Source organism: Phyllostomus hastatus, unplaced genomic scaffold, assembly GCF_019186645.2.
Source record: "Phyllostomus hastatus isolate PE091 unplaced genomic scaffold, TTU_PhHast_1.1 phas_scaffold_1066, whole genome shotgun sequence".
Taxonomy (NCBI): domain Eukaryota; kingdom Metazoa; phylum Chordata; class Mammalia; order Chiroptera; family Phyllostomidae; genus Phyllostomus; species Phyllostomus hastatus.
In genome coordinates, this window is record NW_025334004.1 from 33,492,170 (window position 1) to 33,508,641 (window position 16,472).

At 58.4% G+C, this 16,472-nt stretch overlaps 1 protein-coding gene across 4 annotated transcripts in view; it reads left to right on the top strand.

Moving 5' to 3' along the window:
* Positions 1–203: 203 nt before the first annotated feature.
* The window catches only part of MGMT (O-6-methylguanine-DNA methyltransferase), a 109,383-nt gene continuing 93,114 nt past the window's right edge, over positions 204–16,472 (top strand). The window contains exons 1-3 of one of the 4 annotated variants that reach the window (XM_045854296.1): positions 289–321; positions 802–1,284; positions 2,051–2,201. The gene's annotated coding sequence lies outside the window, so the exon portion shown is untranslated. Of the gene's footprint in view, positions 322–452; positions 478–801; positions 1,285–2,050; positions 2,202–16,472 lie in introns of those variants that run through there. The other 3 variants (XM_045854297.1, XM_045854298.1, XM_045854299.1) reach the window with 3 other exon arrangements.

The window sequence follows — 16,472 nt, forward strand, 5'->3', positions numbered from 1 at the left end:
CGGGTGCCGCTGCACTGGGCATGCTCTAATCTAGGCCGGCGCTCGCGGGCCGGCGGGCGGGCGGGCGGGCGGGCGGGGTGGGAGGGGCCCGCGTTCGGCTCCTCCTCCGCGTGCAGCACTGGGTTCCGGGAGTCCAAGCCCCGCCCCGCCCCGCTCCGGGTCCCGCCCCCGGCCCTGCCCCGGCCCCGCCCCCGCGCGCCCTGCGCCGCTTCCCGCGCGCCCAGGCCCCTCCCCCCGCGCCCCGGACGTGCCCAGGCCGCGGTCGCGTGACCGCCCTCCCAGTGCTCGCAGCTGCTGGCAGTCTGTGCCCTGGGCGAGGCGGTGAGTGCCCGCGTTGCCCCCCTTTCTGCCCACGTTCAGGGCTCTCCCAGAGGAGGGCGGGCGCCTGCAGCCCGTGGGACATCCCCTCCCCCAGTGGTCTCCCTGCGCAGGTGGAGCCCGCCCCGCCCACCCCGCACAGGACCCCCGTACGTCTAGGTATGCCCAGCTGTGCCAGGTATGCCCAGGTGTGCACACGTGCGCCCGGCTTCCCCAGGTCGGCGGCTCCTGGACCAAGTTGTAGTGCCCTTGGCCTGGCCTGGGGACCTGGCAGCGCCTGCCCCGCCTCCAGGGGGCCAGCCCCTTCCACTCTGTCTCTGCCCACCATCTTGCCCCGCCCTGTTCTCCAGCGCCGAGGGGACTGCTGCTTCCCCTTCGGTTCCCAAGATGCTTCCAGAAGCCCCTCTTGGGGCCTTCCCTAGCAGCTAAGCTTTGAGTAGGTTCCTAGTGCAGAATTCCACATTTCTCCCTCGTTTGAGACAGGTGGAGAGGCGGCCCAGGTGGGGGTCCTCGTTGTGGTGGCTGGTGTGTGCGTGCCCGACACCCTCTCTGGCTGGCTCCGCGCACCCCTGGAGCAAACGGGTGGAGTCTGAGAGGCGCTCTCACCGGCTGTGAGTTCCAGGCGGGAGTAAGACAGGAGAGCGGTTCCCAGCCAGCGAGCGGTTCCTCGCACCGCGGTTCTTCACCCTCTGAATCCCAGCCGGCTCTCCCCGCAGTGCCTCCGCTCAGGGGCTGGCTCTCTGTCCTGGAAGTGCGGCTCGTGCACGCGAGCACAGCTTTCGCTGGGCCCGGCGGACAGTGGTCGGAGGAAGGGGCAGGGACGTTGCTCTGTGCGGAGAGGGGTCACAGCTGTCGGCGGCCGAAGCTCCGCAGTTGAAGAGGAAGCACCGAGCGCTGGACGGTGGTTGACCTGCGAACCGGGCCGTCTCTGGCTTCGCTCCCCATCCCGAGGCGGCAGAGCGGGAGGTGCTTGGGGGGGTTTTCCAGAGTCCTCAATAGACAAAACACTCAGGGAGGTGAACTAGAGGCGAATCTGCCACATTATGAGGGGCAAAGAGTTTTCAGGAAACGGTGTAACCCTCACCCAGGCTGGTGGTGGGTCGTGTGTGAATTCCCATTGCACGGCCCCCATCAGGCCGCACAGACTCAGACGAGGCGGGAATCCCCACGCCGCTGGGGTGGGCTGAGCTGGCTTCCTGGGCTCTTGCCTGGAGTCAGAATTTGAATAATATCCTGGGGGCTGGGTGAACCAGGCCTCCAGTGCAGCATACTCAGGTAATTTTCTCTGCGAATATTCTTTTCATTAAAGCAGGCCTGTATTACAAGAGCGAGGTTTAGCTCGTAGTAGTAGACTCTGCTTTAAAGAGGCGTCCCGCCCAGAGAGGCAGGTTGGAAGAAATACAGCCCTCGGTGCGCCCTCGGAGGGTGCCACTGCGCCCCTGCTCCGCGGCTGGGCTTCCCGGGCCTTTCGTCTTCTCTGTTTGGGTCCCGACTGGCTCTCAGCTGAGCCTCCCCAGGCCTGTCCTGCACTGGGCCCCCTGTCCCGAGGGTCCCTACACCCTCGTCAGTCCTGCACACAGGAAGGAGGGGGGGTGGGGCCTGCGAAGGAGCAGACCCTGGGCGGTCCCGCCCCGTTTCTCCTTCAGTGCTCTTCTCTCCGGATGCGAGTACAGGTCACTGCTCCCAGTCGTTTTCAACAACGTGGCCTTACTGGGTCGTCTTTGTTTTACAGAGGACATTTAGGAGCCAGTGATTGAACCCCCAGATTCTCCTGTTTCAGCCCCCTTTCTGGGGCGTCCTCGCCCTTTCCAGGTGGTGGACCATTCTCCTTGGTAGAAAAGAAAAGGAAGCACAACCCCGTCACCGGATTCCCCTCTCCTGCGGTGAGGTTTGCTTTCACGCTGCACGCCCACCCTGCCGCCCACCCTGCCTCCCGCCCTGGCCCCCCCCCCCCCCCCCGCCATGCAGCCTTCCTGTTCTCCGCCCACTTCCCCGGAGGGTCAGTTTCCGGGGCCTCTGGTCTCTGAAAAGCCCCACCCCCGGGGCCTTGTCACAGTGCTCCTCCCTGACCCTGCGTCCTGGGGTGGGCAGCGTCTGACTCAGCTCCTCTGGGAAAGAGACCGGGTGTCCTAGAATAGATTTAACCAACCCGACCCGTGCACTGCAGGGTCACCGCGGGCGAGAGTGGACTGTGCACCAGTATTGTCATACCCACTCGTGACAGACGCGCGCCCCTCCCCCAACGCCCTGTTCCTGGTCCGAAGTGAAAGAGCGTGTGGTTAGCCTGGGAGCGGGCGGGGGTCACGTCCAGGAGGGCCAGTTTTCCGCTGGCCGGTGGTGACCTTTCCCGTTCCGTGAGCTCTGCAGGCCTGGCTGGAGCGCGGGTGGATGAAAGTCTGAGAGCCGGTGTTGCAGACGAAATACTGCAAGATGTGCGTCCTGTGGCCTTTGGGCCACGGCCCTGCAGCTGTTGGTCGGTGGAAAGAGGGTGGTTGTCTTTTGATGAAAACGAAGCAGCCGTGAAAGGCTTGTCCGGGGTGGGGGGGGGGGGGCAGGGTTTGGGAACCAGGTCGTGAATGGTATGTGGCCGACAGCATGGGGCTTGCTCCTTGTGTGGCCGTTGAAGTGAACTGGCTAAGGGGAGGGATCCGCCATGTTTGTGACCTTTTGTAACCTTCGAAGGAGCCGGAGCGGTTTGGGCCGCTCTGGCTCCCGTGTAGATCTGTCACGGATTTACAGCGTCTCGCCGAGGTGCGCAGAACCACGAGCAGCAGAGCCACAGTGAGAATCTGTGGCAGCCCCGCCTGCTGTCCGCTGCAGCCGAACAGGCTGTCCCAGGGGCCACCGACACAGCAGTGACATCCTCAGCCAGGGGCTGAGCGCCGCCGCTTGTTTTCTGTTGGGGGGGGGTGCTTAGCAGAGGAGGGAGGGGTCTCCCCCTCACCCCCACCCCAAGGTAAACTCACTTGGCCTGTGATGCAGCTGTGGGCACATCCGGTACCAATTCCACAACACGTTTTCTCTCGGTTGTGAAATTTGTCGTGTGTGTGTGTGTGTGTGTGTGTGTGAGACCATGGAAGGAATTCTGAGGCAGCTCAAAGTGCCTTGCACGTTCCCTCGACTGTGTGGAAGATATTCTTGTTAGAATAATTTCCTGCTCGCAACGCTCGCGAGGTCAGCGGGGGCTCTCCGCCGGGGCTCCCCGCCCCGCTCTGCGACCCGCTCCCAGAAGTCCGGGCGAGCCCGGATGGGCTGTCCACCAATGGCGTCGCTCGGGGAAGCAGGCACTTGTTAAATCTATTTGTTTTTATTATAGACATCGATCTGCCCGTCGCAATAATGCATTTATGGACATTTTTCTGCAAGCGCAGCGCTGGTGGCAGTTTTTACTGACAAATTGAGTCATATGGATAGTAGTTTAGAAAACTCTTACCTTATTGACAGATTGGGCCATTCGGCACTGGCTGTTAGAGCGATCTGGATGGGCGAAGGGAGGGAACCGAGTCTGGGCGGGGGGAAGGGGGTGGGGAACTTAAATGTGGAAATTCAAGAAGTGAGTGGTACAGCTCACACCCCAATCACAAGGACTGAAGGTAGGACCCACCTGCAGAGTTTGACCCTCTCTGGTGTCATTAGGAAGAGCCGCCTGCCCACACACCCGGGGACATGGGACCTGTTGCTCCCTGTCGGGGGAGGGACCGCCGAGAGTGGCGTGCCGGCCCTGCCGGTGTCCGCATCCTCGAGGGTGCCGGCTGGGAAGGCAGGCCACCGGCAGACCTGCCGGGTCGGAGCCTGGGGGCCGTGTCTGGGCGAGCCCCTGGAGGTCCCGGCAGCCCCGAGCATTGGAGCAGCTGTGGGGAAGCCTCGTGAGGCTGAGCAGTGGCACCCTCCGGCCGGACAGGCCCCGGAGTTCCCCGTCCAGACGGATCCTTAGCGGTGGCCGGCATCACTCTCAGTTGCCTGTGCTGATGGATCTGGGCGTGCGGTTTTGCAACTCCTCGGAGACGTGTGAATCTCTTCACGTTGCAAACCTAACATGTTATCAAAGCGTCACGGTTTTCGGGCTCGTGGTTATGACAGCAGACGCAGATGTTACCCAGGCTTGGGCGTGAGTTTTACAGACGCACGTTAGGCACGGAAGCCACGTTGCATTTCACTGTCCTCTGTCCTCTTCGCGCCCCTCCGGACCGAAGCGTTTTCCAGGTCTCGGGTAGGGGTTACCGTTTGGATGCACAGCTGGACGCCTGCCTGTGTTGTGGGACTGAGTTGAGTTTTCATTGAGGGAGAGCCAGAGCTGTGGGGGCAACAGTAGAGAGGGTCTGGTGATGCCATTTATTCGTGAGGGGATCGAGTGGGGCGGCTGGTAACCCACCCCCCAGCTGCCTCGTCTGTCCGATGGGAGGGGTCGTATTCTGGCTACCTGGTCGCGTGTAAGTGTGTGGAATGACAAATGAGTATTTTCTGAAGTATGACTTACTGTCTGGATAGAAATATTAGCCTGGAACCACAGTGCTGTAGAAGGATGAGATTATAATTAGAAAAAAGGTGAGGAACCAACCAGAATCCTTGTTTCTCTCCAGTCCAGTCAGCACCTTTGTTTCATTCCCATCCAGTCAGCATCCCTGTTTCCCCCTGGTCCAATCAGCATCCCTGTTTCCCCCTGGTCCAATCAGTATCCCTGCTTCCTTCTGGTCCAATCAGCATCCCTGTTTCCCTCTGGTCCAGTCAGCATCCCTGTTTCCTTCTGGTCCAATCAGCATCCCTGTTTCCCCCTGGCCCAATTGGCATCCCTGTTTCCCCCTGGTCCAATCAGCATCCCTGTTTCCTCCTGGTCCAATCAGCACCCCTGTTTCCCCCTGGTCCAATCAACATCCCTGTTTCCCTCCTGTTCAGTAAGCATCTTTATTTCGCTCTGGTCCAGCCAGCATCCCTGTTCCCCTCCCTTCCAATCAGCATCCCTGTTGCACGGGTTTCCACACAGCCCAGGCCCTCCTTTGGGGCAGGGTTCGCAGGGTTATGGGTGCAGACTCTGGGGACAAGACTGCTTCAGTTTGGACCTGTTTCCACCCGTGACTGTCTGTGACCTTAAGGTAGTTACTTCATCTTTTTAAGCCTTGGTTTCTCCAAGAACAGGGAGGACGACACTACCGCATGTAGAGCCGCCGGGGGACTGCCGGGAGGGAGCCCCGTCCGGGGGTCCTGCCCAGTGTGGCACACGCCGAGCGCCTAACGGTGACAGCTGACGCTGGTTAGCTCAGAGCCGCCAGCTGAGCTCAGTGGAGGCAGGACCAGAGACGGGGCGTGCATAAAGTCGGTAGGAGGGCCTTAAGTGTACCTCGGCACCGCCACCAGTTCCCCGGGCCTGCCGAGGGCATCTGGGGCGTAGGGGTTTCTAGGGCTGTTGCCAGGAAACGTAGGCTGTAAGCTTCACCGGAAGGACAGTGCCGTTTCTGGGCTGTGGCTCCTGTGCCCCGACAGTGTGGGCGGGCCCGTGGCCCTAGCATCTGCTTCGGTGGGGCCCCCCAGGGGCCAGACTGGCCGGGGCGGGAGGGTCTAGAGCCCCCGGTGAGGGCACGTGCTGGCCCGTTACTGTTTAAAGGGTGGATTTGAATTCTCAGTCCTGTTTTACTTGCTTATTTGTCAGCCCAGCTATGTTTGCTGTTTAATTCCATAGTGAGAGTCTCTAAGAATATGATTAACCTTGCGGGCCATCTTCTAATGTAATTATTAATGATCGATTCTGTGCCTCCCTGAGATCGATGGGAGGGATAATGGTGCGGGTGCGGTTGGGCCCGACTCCCCCGTCTCCTAGGCGTGGCTCCGCGACAGCAGCCCTGCGGGGTTATCGCCCAGGCCGGTTTGACGAGGCCAGACTAGGGGACTAGCTGCACGTGGTCGCCGTGATGGGTGCTGCCCCTTCTGTGCCCGCGCCACCCCGGCCCGTGGTGCTCAGCCCCCCGCCACTCCCGGCCGGCGTGGGGACTGTGGTGATGGATCTTCCCGGGAGCGCGGCGGTGCGAAAACAACCCAGGCTGTTTGAAGTCTGCGTTACGCGTGTGCATGGGCCTTAGGGATGTTATATTGAAAAACCCGATGGTACAGTTGCCATGGGAACCCAATTAGAATAGATTGCTCGATTTTTTTTTTATTTTTGTCTTTCATCTTGACCAAAAATCTAATGTATTTTAAATGTTTTCATATGGAATGGTGTTCGTACGCCGACTGGCTGGACCGAAGGGTCCTTTGTTTCTCCCTCGTTCCCGGCTGTAAGTGGGAACAGTGGTGATGTCTCGGGTGCGGCTTTGTGAGGGAGTCCAGAGGGATTTAATCAAGTTTTGTGGGGAACTTTTCACTGCGGGCGGAGGAAGTGGGGGTGACGGGAAGCATCCGGAAAGATGGGACACGGGCATCTTCCTCCGGTGGCTGACGGGGACCCTCACGCGCCCCCAGTGGTGCTCTGGATGTCCGGTGGGGACAACAGGCGTGGTTCTTCCTCGGGCTTGCAGGTGGGGGTTGGGTCCTGCATCCCTAGGTCCCCTAGGGTTGGGGGGGGTAGATAGTAGGGGCAGGGTGGGCAGGACGAGGTTGGTGGTCTGAGCACAGTTTGGTCTCAGGAACCTTCTGTTTCCTGAAGACACATTGGGGTTCCATAGAACTTATGTGAGCCCTGGCTGGTGTGGCTCAGTGGATGGAGCACTGGCCTGTGAACCAAAGGGTCACCGGTTCGATTCCCAGTCAGGGCACATGCCTGGCTTTTGGGCCAGGTCCCCAGTAGGGGGTGTGCGAGAGGCAACCACACACTGATGTTTCTCTCCCTCTCTTTCTCCCTCCCTTTCCCCCCTCTAAAAGTAAATAGAATCTTTCAAAAAACCCCAAAGGACTTATGTGAGTTATATATCATGATTTACTACATTAAATATTGATTTGGACATTGAAAAACATTAAGCATCAAGAAATTTAAAAATAATGATTAATTCACTTAAGCAATAAGTATTACATTTTAATATCAATAACACATTTTTAGTGAAGAGTAACTATACTTTTCATAAAATGTATTAGTGAAATGAGCGAGGTTGGTTTACATTTCTTTCAAATCTTTTAAAAAACCAGGTGAATAGAACCCTCCAGATTGTGCATCTGCTTTTGCATTCAGTCCGTCGTGATACGTTGTTTTCGTTGGAGCAAATCAAGAAAACCCGGCTTCAGGGAAGCGGCACCGCGGAAGGGAGTGTGGTGTGGAGGACGCATGTTGGCTGTGGCTGTTCCTCCCTGACACTGTGTCAGGCTTCCACGAGCGGCGGTTTCCGGAAGGTTCCTCGCAGGGCGGGTCCGAGCCCCGAGGGCACTCTGTGCTGGCACACAGCCCCCAGGGCACGTCTCGCACCTTGCGTGGCTTGTGGTGTCGGGGTGCTGCACTGCGCAGACCTTCCGACGCCACGTGTGCTAAGAGGACATTTGAAACCCTGTTTGTCAATGTCACCACCTTCCCCCTTACAAGTCACAGAACTGGGAGGCTGTCCTGCCAAGGCAGCAGTGACAACTTTCCAGAATTCTCTTTACCACCGAAAGCCCTCACCTTACCATCAGGCTGACTTGACCTTCTGGAACATGCCCGCCAGACCCCACTCTGGGTGACAGTCCAGAACATGCCTGCTGGACACCCACTCTGGGTGATAGTCTGGAACATGCCTGCTGGACACCCACTCTGGGTGACAGTCCGGAACATGCCTGCTGGACACCCACTCTGGGTGACAGTCCGGAACATGCCTGCCAGACCCCACTCTGGGTGACAGTCCGGAACATGCCCACCAGACCCCACTCTGGGTGACAGCCCGGAACATGCCCACCAGACCCCACTCTGGGTGACAGTCCGGAACATGCCCACCAGACCCCACTCTGGGTGACCTTCCGGAACATGCCCGCCAGACCCCACTCTGGGTGACAGTCCGGAACATGCCCGCCAGACCCCACTCTGGGTGACAGTCCGGAACATGCCTGCTGGACGCCCACTCTGGGTGACAGTCTGGAACATGCCCACCAGACCCCACTCTGGGTGACAGTCCGGAACATGCCCGCCAGACCCCACTCTGGGTGACAGTCCGGAACATGCCTGCTGGACGCCCACTCTGGGTGACAGTCCGGAACATGCCTGCTGGACGCCCACTCTGGGTGACAGTCCGGAACATGCCCGCCAGACTCCACTCTGGGTGACCTTCCGGAACACGCCCATCAGACCCCACTCTGGGTGACAGTCCGGAACATGCCCGCCAGACCCCACTCTGGGTGACCTTCCGGAACACGCCCACCAGACCCCACTCTGGGTGACAGTCCGGAACATGCCCGCCAGACCCCACTCTGGGTGACCTTCCGGAACACGCCCGCCAGACCCCACTCTGGGTGACCTTCCGGAACACGCCGCCAGACCCCACTCTGGGTGACAGTCCGGAACATGCCCGCCAGACCCCACTCTGGGTGACAGTCCGGAACATGCCTGCTGGACGCCCACTCTGGGTGACAGTCCGGAACATGCCCACCAGACCCCACTCTGGGTGACAGTCCGGAACATGCCCGCCAGACCCCACTCTGGGTGACAGTCCGGAACATGCCTGCTGGACGCCCACTCTGGGTGACAGTCTGGAACATGCCCGCCAGACCCCACTCTGGGTGACAGTCCGGAACATGCCTGCTGGACGCCCACTCTGGGTGACAGTCCGGAACATGCCCACCAGACCCCACTCTGGGTGACAGTCCGGAACATGCCCGCCAGACCCCACTCTGGGTGACAGTCCGGAACATGCCCACCAGACCCCACTCTGGGTGACCTTCTGGAACACACCTGCCGGACCCCACTCTGAGTGACCCCCCGCTCATTAGTCGGCCCTGCAGGTAAGGCTCCTGCTCCGTGACCTGCCGGCCAGGTCATGTCAGATCCCCAACAGGCCCGCAGGTGCCTCCCCCAGACAGACTCCTCCTTGGTTTGTGACCACGTGCCCGTGGCGCCTCCCAGGTGAGCACAGAAGGCTCGAAAGGGGCCGGCCCGAGAGAGGGTCGCGCGTCTGATGGCTGCAGCAGGACTTTTCTTGAGCAAGCCAGGCTGCTTGTGCCCTTGACGGGGAGTGTGTGCGGGGGAGGGGGTGATCCCTTCGGAGCGGGCGCCGTGGGCTGGGCCTCCAGCGGCTCTGCCCCCCACCGCCTCGCGTCAGCGTCCTTCACCGTCAAGCGTGACGTCACCTGCAGCTGCCTCTTGTCGGGTTTTTTTGTTCTTTATGCTATTAATGGGGGGAGTTTTGCTCATGAGTTTTTCTGTTACACCAATTTTGCATTCCTGGAAGACGTCTGTGTAGATTATTGGGGTCCGTGTAGATTGTTGTCATGTACTGCTCTGTCCAGTCTGCTGGTATTTTCAGGGGCCGGTGTGTCTCCTCACGAGGGCCGCTGACCTGTAGCTTCCCTACACAATTCCAGGTCGGCCCCTCTGCTTCCACACCTTGAATACCGGTTCCATTGTGTCCCACTGGGCATAGTGTCTGGTGAGCAGTTTGCTGTCCTTCTCGACTGTGATTTTCTGCAGGTAATCTGCCCCTCCCACCCCCCTTTCTGGCCACTTTGAAGGGTTTTTTTTCTTTATCACTTGTTTTCAGCAATTCAATGATGATTTTTCATGGTTAAGTTTTTTTAAATGTTTCTTCTGCTTCAGTGTCTTTGAGTTCTTGCATCTGCGAGCATAAATTTTTCATCCAATCTGAAGAAACCATTAATATTCAAAATTTTTTTTTGCCTTTTTTCTGGGACTCTCATTGCACATGTGCTAGGCCACTGGACAGTCCCCCACATCCTGCTGACACTGTGCGTTTCCTTCCACCTTTTTTATTCCTTCTGCCTGGGTGGTTCCTAAAATATTACGACTTTACGTCACCCAGTTTTTCCTTCGGCTGTAACTAAGCCGTTCATCGTGCGAAGTATGTTTTCATTTTAGGGACTGCATTTTACATCTGAGTTCCACGTGGGCCTTCTTCGCCGGTCCCATTTTTCCCATCATGCTCCTGTCTCCCCCCCACCCTGCCCCCGAGCACCTGGGCCCACTGACAGCAGCTGGCACCAGAGCCTGTGATGTGGTGTGCATGGGTTTCACAACAGCTGCTTTGGGGACAAGAGCCTGTGCTGTCTGCTTTCTGATTCTGGGCTGAGCTGGGTAGCTGTGGCTGCCACAGAACCATGGCCTGCGGGAGAACATGCAATAGTCCAGGACACCCTGGCTAAGGACAGCAAGTGCAGACGCTCGTGCAGTTGGCCGCTGAGCCCCGGGCAGCCGTGGTGAAGAGGGCGGAGCAGCCACCGCGCACGCATTGGTGCTTCGTAATGAAGGTCGGCTGTTCAGGAGAGAGGACCCTTTACCCTGGTGGGGGATGTGTCCTACAGTTCCAAGGAAGCGATGGGAAGCCATTCAATGCTGACTTTTTTATTTTAAACAAATGCAGGAATGGTTTTTTTTGTATGACTTTTTTTTCTGTGTTTCGTTGTGGGTCCTCCCAGCAGCTGAGAGTAGGTATTGTGTCGATGCTTAGGGAACCGGGGATGGTAGTCCAGGAGGGCGGTATTGTGGTCGTCCTTGACTCCATGGGGGAGTGAGAGGGTCCAGAGCGGGGAGTGAATAGAGGGCGGGTCTCCCCAGGTGGAGGGTGAGCCACCCGGGGTTGGATGGGAGCCGGAGGGCAGCTGTTTGGGGGTGCCCAGGTCAGCTGCCGGTGGGCTGCCCGAGCCATTCCTCCTGCCCCGGCCCTCTGACTTCTGGTGGGTGGGGCCGCTGGGAGGCACAGAGGCCAGGACTCTGGGTGGGGGCTCCCCGCATGGCTGTTCCTCGGCTGAGAGAAAGGACGTCCGCTCTGCTTCGGCCACCACTTCCCAGTCACTCCCTCCACCGCCATGGTTCTCCCTCATCCGAGGGCCCTGCCTTCTGCCTCCTGGGCTCCTTCCCGCCCCCACCCCTCCCCCGCCAGGCCCACAGCAGGAGCAGCTGAGCCCCGACTGGGCGCACCCTCCCTGCCGGCCTCGACTCTCCAGCCTCTGTGTCGGGTGCCAGCTGTTCCAGCTCCGTGGGAGGGGCCAGACTCGGGGACACAGGAAATCATGGGCGTCTCGGGGTCGGATGACTTTTCCCTTATCACTGCCGCAGTGTGAAACACGTGACATCACACGTGACATCACACGTGACAGCCCCGCTCTGCCCGGGGCTGTCACTGGGACGCGCTGGTGCTGTTGGAGGTGAGACCAGGCAGGAGAGGTGTTCTCACGCCACGCCGCTAACCCTCCTCCGGTGGGACCCCGTCCACTAAAGTGAGGGGTGTGGCCACAGGGCCCTGCCTTGCTGTCCGCCTGGCTGGGGAGAGAACGCTCAGCAGCTCGGCCTCGGAGACGTAAAGCCACCAGGGCTGTCCCCCGTCCCAGGCCCCGGGGGCTGGAGCGAACGCTCAGCGCAAGGGCACAGCAGGCCGCTGGCTCGGACGGCCCGTTTGCCGCCCGAGGAAGGAGGAGTGAACGTCCTGCGTGAGTGTGTGGTCCCGCCGATGGCCCGGAGCGTCCGCCCGTGCTCTCACGGGGTCCACGCGCACGTGTACGGGACACAGACGCCCACGGCCGTGCTGGTCGCCACACGCCACCTACGTGAGCCGTGTCAGTTCCTTGGGCGGAGAGGCCCACGCCCCGCAGTCGCTGCGGAGGGAAAGGGGCGAGTGTGTTAACTGCCGGGGCGTCGGTTTGCGGGCGGCTGGCTCTGTGTCCGCACCACGGGGCGGTGGGGCCGGGCCCCCTTTCCCACCGGAGATGACGGGCTCCGGTTTCGAAAGTGTCTCTGGGCACGACACGGCGATGCGGGCTGGACTCCGAGGGGCTGTGCGCCTGCTTCCAGGACCTGGCACCGCCTGCTACTGGCCAGCCTTCTGGGGCGAAGAGAGTGTCTCGGGGTGACCTCGACTTGCATTTATTTCTCTGGCTTCCGGCCGGGCTGAGCATCTTTCCACGTTGCCAGTCTTCTGTAGTGTCTTCCCCGGGTCCTTACTGTTCGTGTGGGTTCCACGGCTGATACACATGGTGCCTGTTTTTAGGGTTCGTGTCGTCTTTGTGATTAGCGTGGGAGAGTGCTGTTGATTTCCGTGTGCTCACCTTGTATCCACTTTCCTTGCTAAATTCCCTCTTTGGTTTTGACATCATCGTCTGTGTGTGGTTTGAGTTTCCGTGTGGACAGTCATGTCACCCGCGAAGGAGAATGTTGCTTCTCTCCTTCTGCTGTGTTAATCGCTCATTTCTTCTACCTGCCCCATTGCGCGGGCTAGAACCTCCCGCGCCGTGGTGGGATGTGGTGATTACCGATACACTCGCCCTGGCACTTACTTTAAAGAGGAGACGCTGCTTTTTCGCCACCAGAAAGGTTGCTCGCTGTCGGCTTTTGGTGGAGAGGACATTCCTTCCCTTCCGGTTGTCTGCGAGAGACTTGAACGTCATCAGTGGGCTTTGAATTTTACTAAACGGTCTTTCTGCATCAATTGAAATTGATACGATTCCCACCCCCGTGTCTGGCGATGTGGAGAATTACTTTCACAGACGTATTAATGTTAAATCAGGTTTGCGTTCTGAGCTGAACCGGACTTGGCCACTAAGCGCTCCCTTTTAAACACCTGTTGGACGAAGCGCACTGTTCTTTGTGTAGGGTTTTTTCCCGACTGTGTTTATGAAGGAGACTGGCCCATTTTTCCCTTCCTTACAGAGCCCTTGTCTGTCCTGAGTTCCAAAGATAAACTGACTTCATAGCGTGCGCTGAGCATTCTCTCTCTCAAGCTCTCTAGGAGAATTTGTATTAAAATAGTCTTTTCTTGGGACCTTTGGTGGCGTTCGTATGTGTAGCCCAGTGTCTGTGGGAAGACGTTTAAACTGTCACCCTCACTGCTGTCCTGGTCACAGGGTCGTCCATTTCGGCTCCAGGCAGGTCCGTGATATCGAGTCGGGTTTTCAGTTTCTGGGAGGGGGGGAAGTGGTCCGCAGTTTTCTCATCCTGTTTGGACTCTCTGGTCATGGTCCCTGTTTTCATCACCCGTGCAGTTTATTTTTACTTTCCCTCCGTCCAGTACCGTGAGCCGTTTCCTGTTTTCTCGGTCTTTAGGAGTCAGATTTTGACTGCGATTGCGTCTGCTGTGTCTTAGATTGTTTGTGGCTCCTTGGGTGGACTTCTGCCGTCTGTTTGGGAAACTTCTGGACGCATTTCTTTATATTGTCGCTCTCCTCGCCCGCTCCTTCCCTCGTGGGGTTGGGTCGGGTCGGGTCCGTTTGGGTCAGGTGGGGGTGGTCTTGGGGACTGTCCCTCGGAGCTGCCGGGCTCCGGGGTCTCCCGCTCCTTGTCTCTCCCTGAGCCGCCATTCGGGTGTTTTCTGCCAGCCGTCTCATCACAGGTCCTGGTTTCTGCTCCGTCTGCTCCATCCGGCCTTCTGGTCACCTCGTCCGGTGGGTTCTGAGCTCCAGGTTTCGTGTTTCTTTTTCTTTCTCTCTCTTTCTTTCTCTCTTTCTTTCTCTCTTTCTTTCTTATCTATTTATTTATGCTTAGAGAGGGGAGGGAGGGAGAAAGAGAGAGAGAGAGAGAGACATCAATGTGCAGTTGCTGGGGGTCATGGCCTGCAACCCAGGCATGTACCCTGACTGGGAATCGAACCTGCGATGCTTTGGTTCGCAGCCTGCGCTCAATCCACTGAGCTATGCCAGCCAGGGCAGATTTTGTGTTTCCAGTACCGGGATGGCCCTTCCACACTTTAATGTGTATTTCAATTATGTACTTGACAGTCTCCACTGCCTCCTGCATTTCTGTTTGCCTTTTCCTCTTATTTTTACACAAATGATCATAATTATTTTAAAGTTCTTGTCTGCTAACGCCAGGATCTTGGACATCCATCCTCCTGCGTATGTTTTCTTGATTGTGAATGCAGCATCATCACACACACACACACACACACACATGCCATGTGCCTACGCACACACGGTATACTCAGAGTTTTGTGTTTGGTTTTTCGCCTCCCCGACATGCATGCTCATCCGTGTTGTTGAAATCCCTGCCAGCATTGTTTCCAGGGAGAGCCTGCTGTCCCACCACAGAGCGGCGACCTTCGGCGACCTTCTCCCATCATTAGGTGTTTAGGGCACTTGCATATCGGAGGCGCTGTCCTGAAGAAGTAATTCAGACTTGGTGCACGAAGGTGCTTTATGTGCTGTTTCTGAGAGCTGGATCGGGTGGGGAAGACATCTGAAGTCTGACGTGCTAAGAAACTGTTCACAACCTCTCGGCGCCCTGAGTTCGGAGACCGTGCCTTGCGATTTTGGGTCTGCGGTGGGTGTTAGGTCCTCTTCTCACGAGTGCGTTCTCGGCCCCTCCCACCTGCTGTGCGTGGGGTGCTCGTGGGTGGGCGTGTCTGGGACGTACTTCGGGGTGTGTGGCTGACTCTGAACTGGCCGGACCAGGCCCTGACCACGGAAGCTCAGGCTTGTGTTGGGCAGAAGTGACTGACCCGCCACCAGGACCAACCGCTTGCTGGGTGGCCGGGCCCCCGGGCGATCAGGGACACCAGATCGTCCCCTCTTGGGCCTCGGTGGCAGGGGTGGTCGGCAGTGCCAACGGGACTCCTGGCGATGGAGGGCGTGTCCTAGCTCTGCTGTCCAGTGTGGTAGCCACTCGTCCCAGGGGCTCACTGACACTCGAAATGCGACAAGGGCAACGTAGTGGCTGGATTTCTCGCTTGACTACCTTCTACCCAATCTCCACGGAACCCCACCGGCGGAGAGCCGCCGGCCCGCGTGGTGCTGGTCTGGGTGGACCAGGTGTCTGCTGAAGGGTGCGGCGCGGACGTCCGCCTTCCTCCGGGTTCGACGTGCGCGTCCCTTCGCTGGCTTCCATTTCTGATTACGTGCCGCTGGGGCCTGAGCACGAGGCTCCCCTTTGTGCACGGACGCATCGCACACCCTCCCCCGCCCTGTGGCTGGCCGGCACCGCCGTGGGGGCGGCGCTTGCCCGGGCAGGACACTAAAGATACTGAGTTGGCCAAAGAAGTCCGTTATGAGAGACACGTTGTCATTGTCGCCAGTAACTTGATTGATTGGGGTGTGTTGCGTGTGTCGGCTGTGTCCTACTGCTGGCTTCCAGGGGGAGAGGCCGGGGGGCTGCTCAGCGTCTTCCGCTGCAGGAGACAGGCCCACAGCAGAGAAGGGTGTGTGGCCAAAATGTCAGTGGTACCAACAAACTCCGCAAACCGCTTTGGATACATTCGATCAGTCATGGCATCTTCTCTGCACACCGCACAAAGCTTCTTCAGTCGTGGTTTGACCTTTCTTTTTTTTTTTTTTAAAGATTTTATTTATTTATTTTTAGAGAGGGAAGGGAGGGAGGAAGAATGAGAGAGAGAGAAACATCAATGTGCGGTTGCTGGGGACCGTGGCCTGCAACCCAGGCATGTGCCCTGACTGGGAATTGAACCTGCGACACTTTGGTTCGCAGCCCGCGCTCAATCCACTGAGCTACGCCAGCCAGGGTTGTGGTTTGACCTTTCTTAAAATAACGAAGCACCATACGCTGAAAATACGGCTTATTTTCTTCCCTCTTCAGCATTCACACGGCTGCACGAAAATTCACCGATTTTGATTTTTTTCTTTAATGCACGCTGATGTGACCGCGGTCACAACGCACTCTAACAACGTTGTTTCGAATGAAGATGCAGACAAACAAGCAGCACTGGAGCCGTCGTGCGGGAACAACCAGACGTTCTTTTTGGCCGGCGCCGTGGGAAGCAGGCTGAACGAGCGAAGCGGAAAGGGTTTCGTTGGAAGTCAGTCTGTGCCTCAAAACCACGGACGGGGCTTGGACGTGGCGACGCCGGCCCCGGACCCTCCGTCCCGCCTCCGGTTCTCCTTCTGGCAACCTCGGATGTGGGACAAGATGAACAGCTTCAATGTACGGCTCAGTGTTCTACGCTAAGGACTTGCTGTTTGTGACTAACACCAGCTTCTCTTTGGCTTTCCAGCGGAAACGGCGGCGCTGAGAGTGGCAGAGCTCGGGGTCCTCTGGGTCAAGGCCAAGTACGGCCTTGTGCGATTTCCAGGGCTGGAGCCGGGCCGGACTCTTCTCC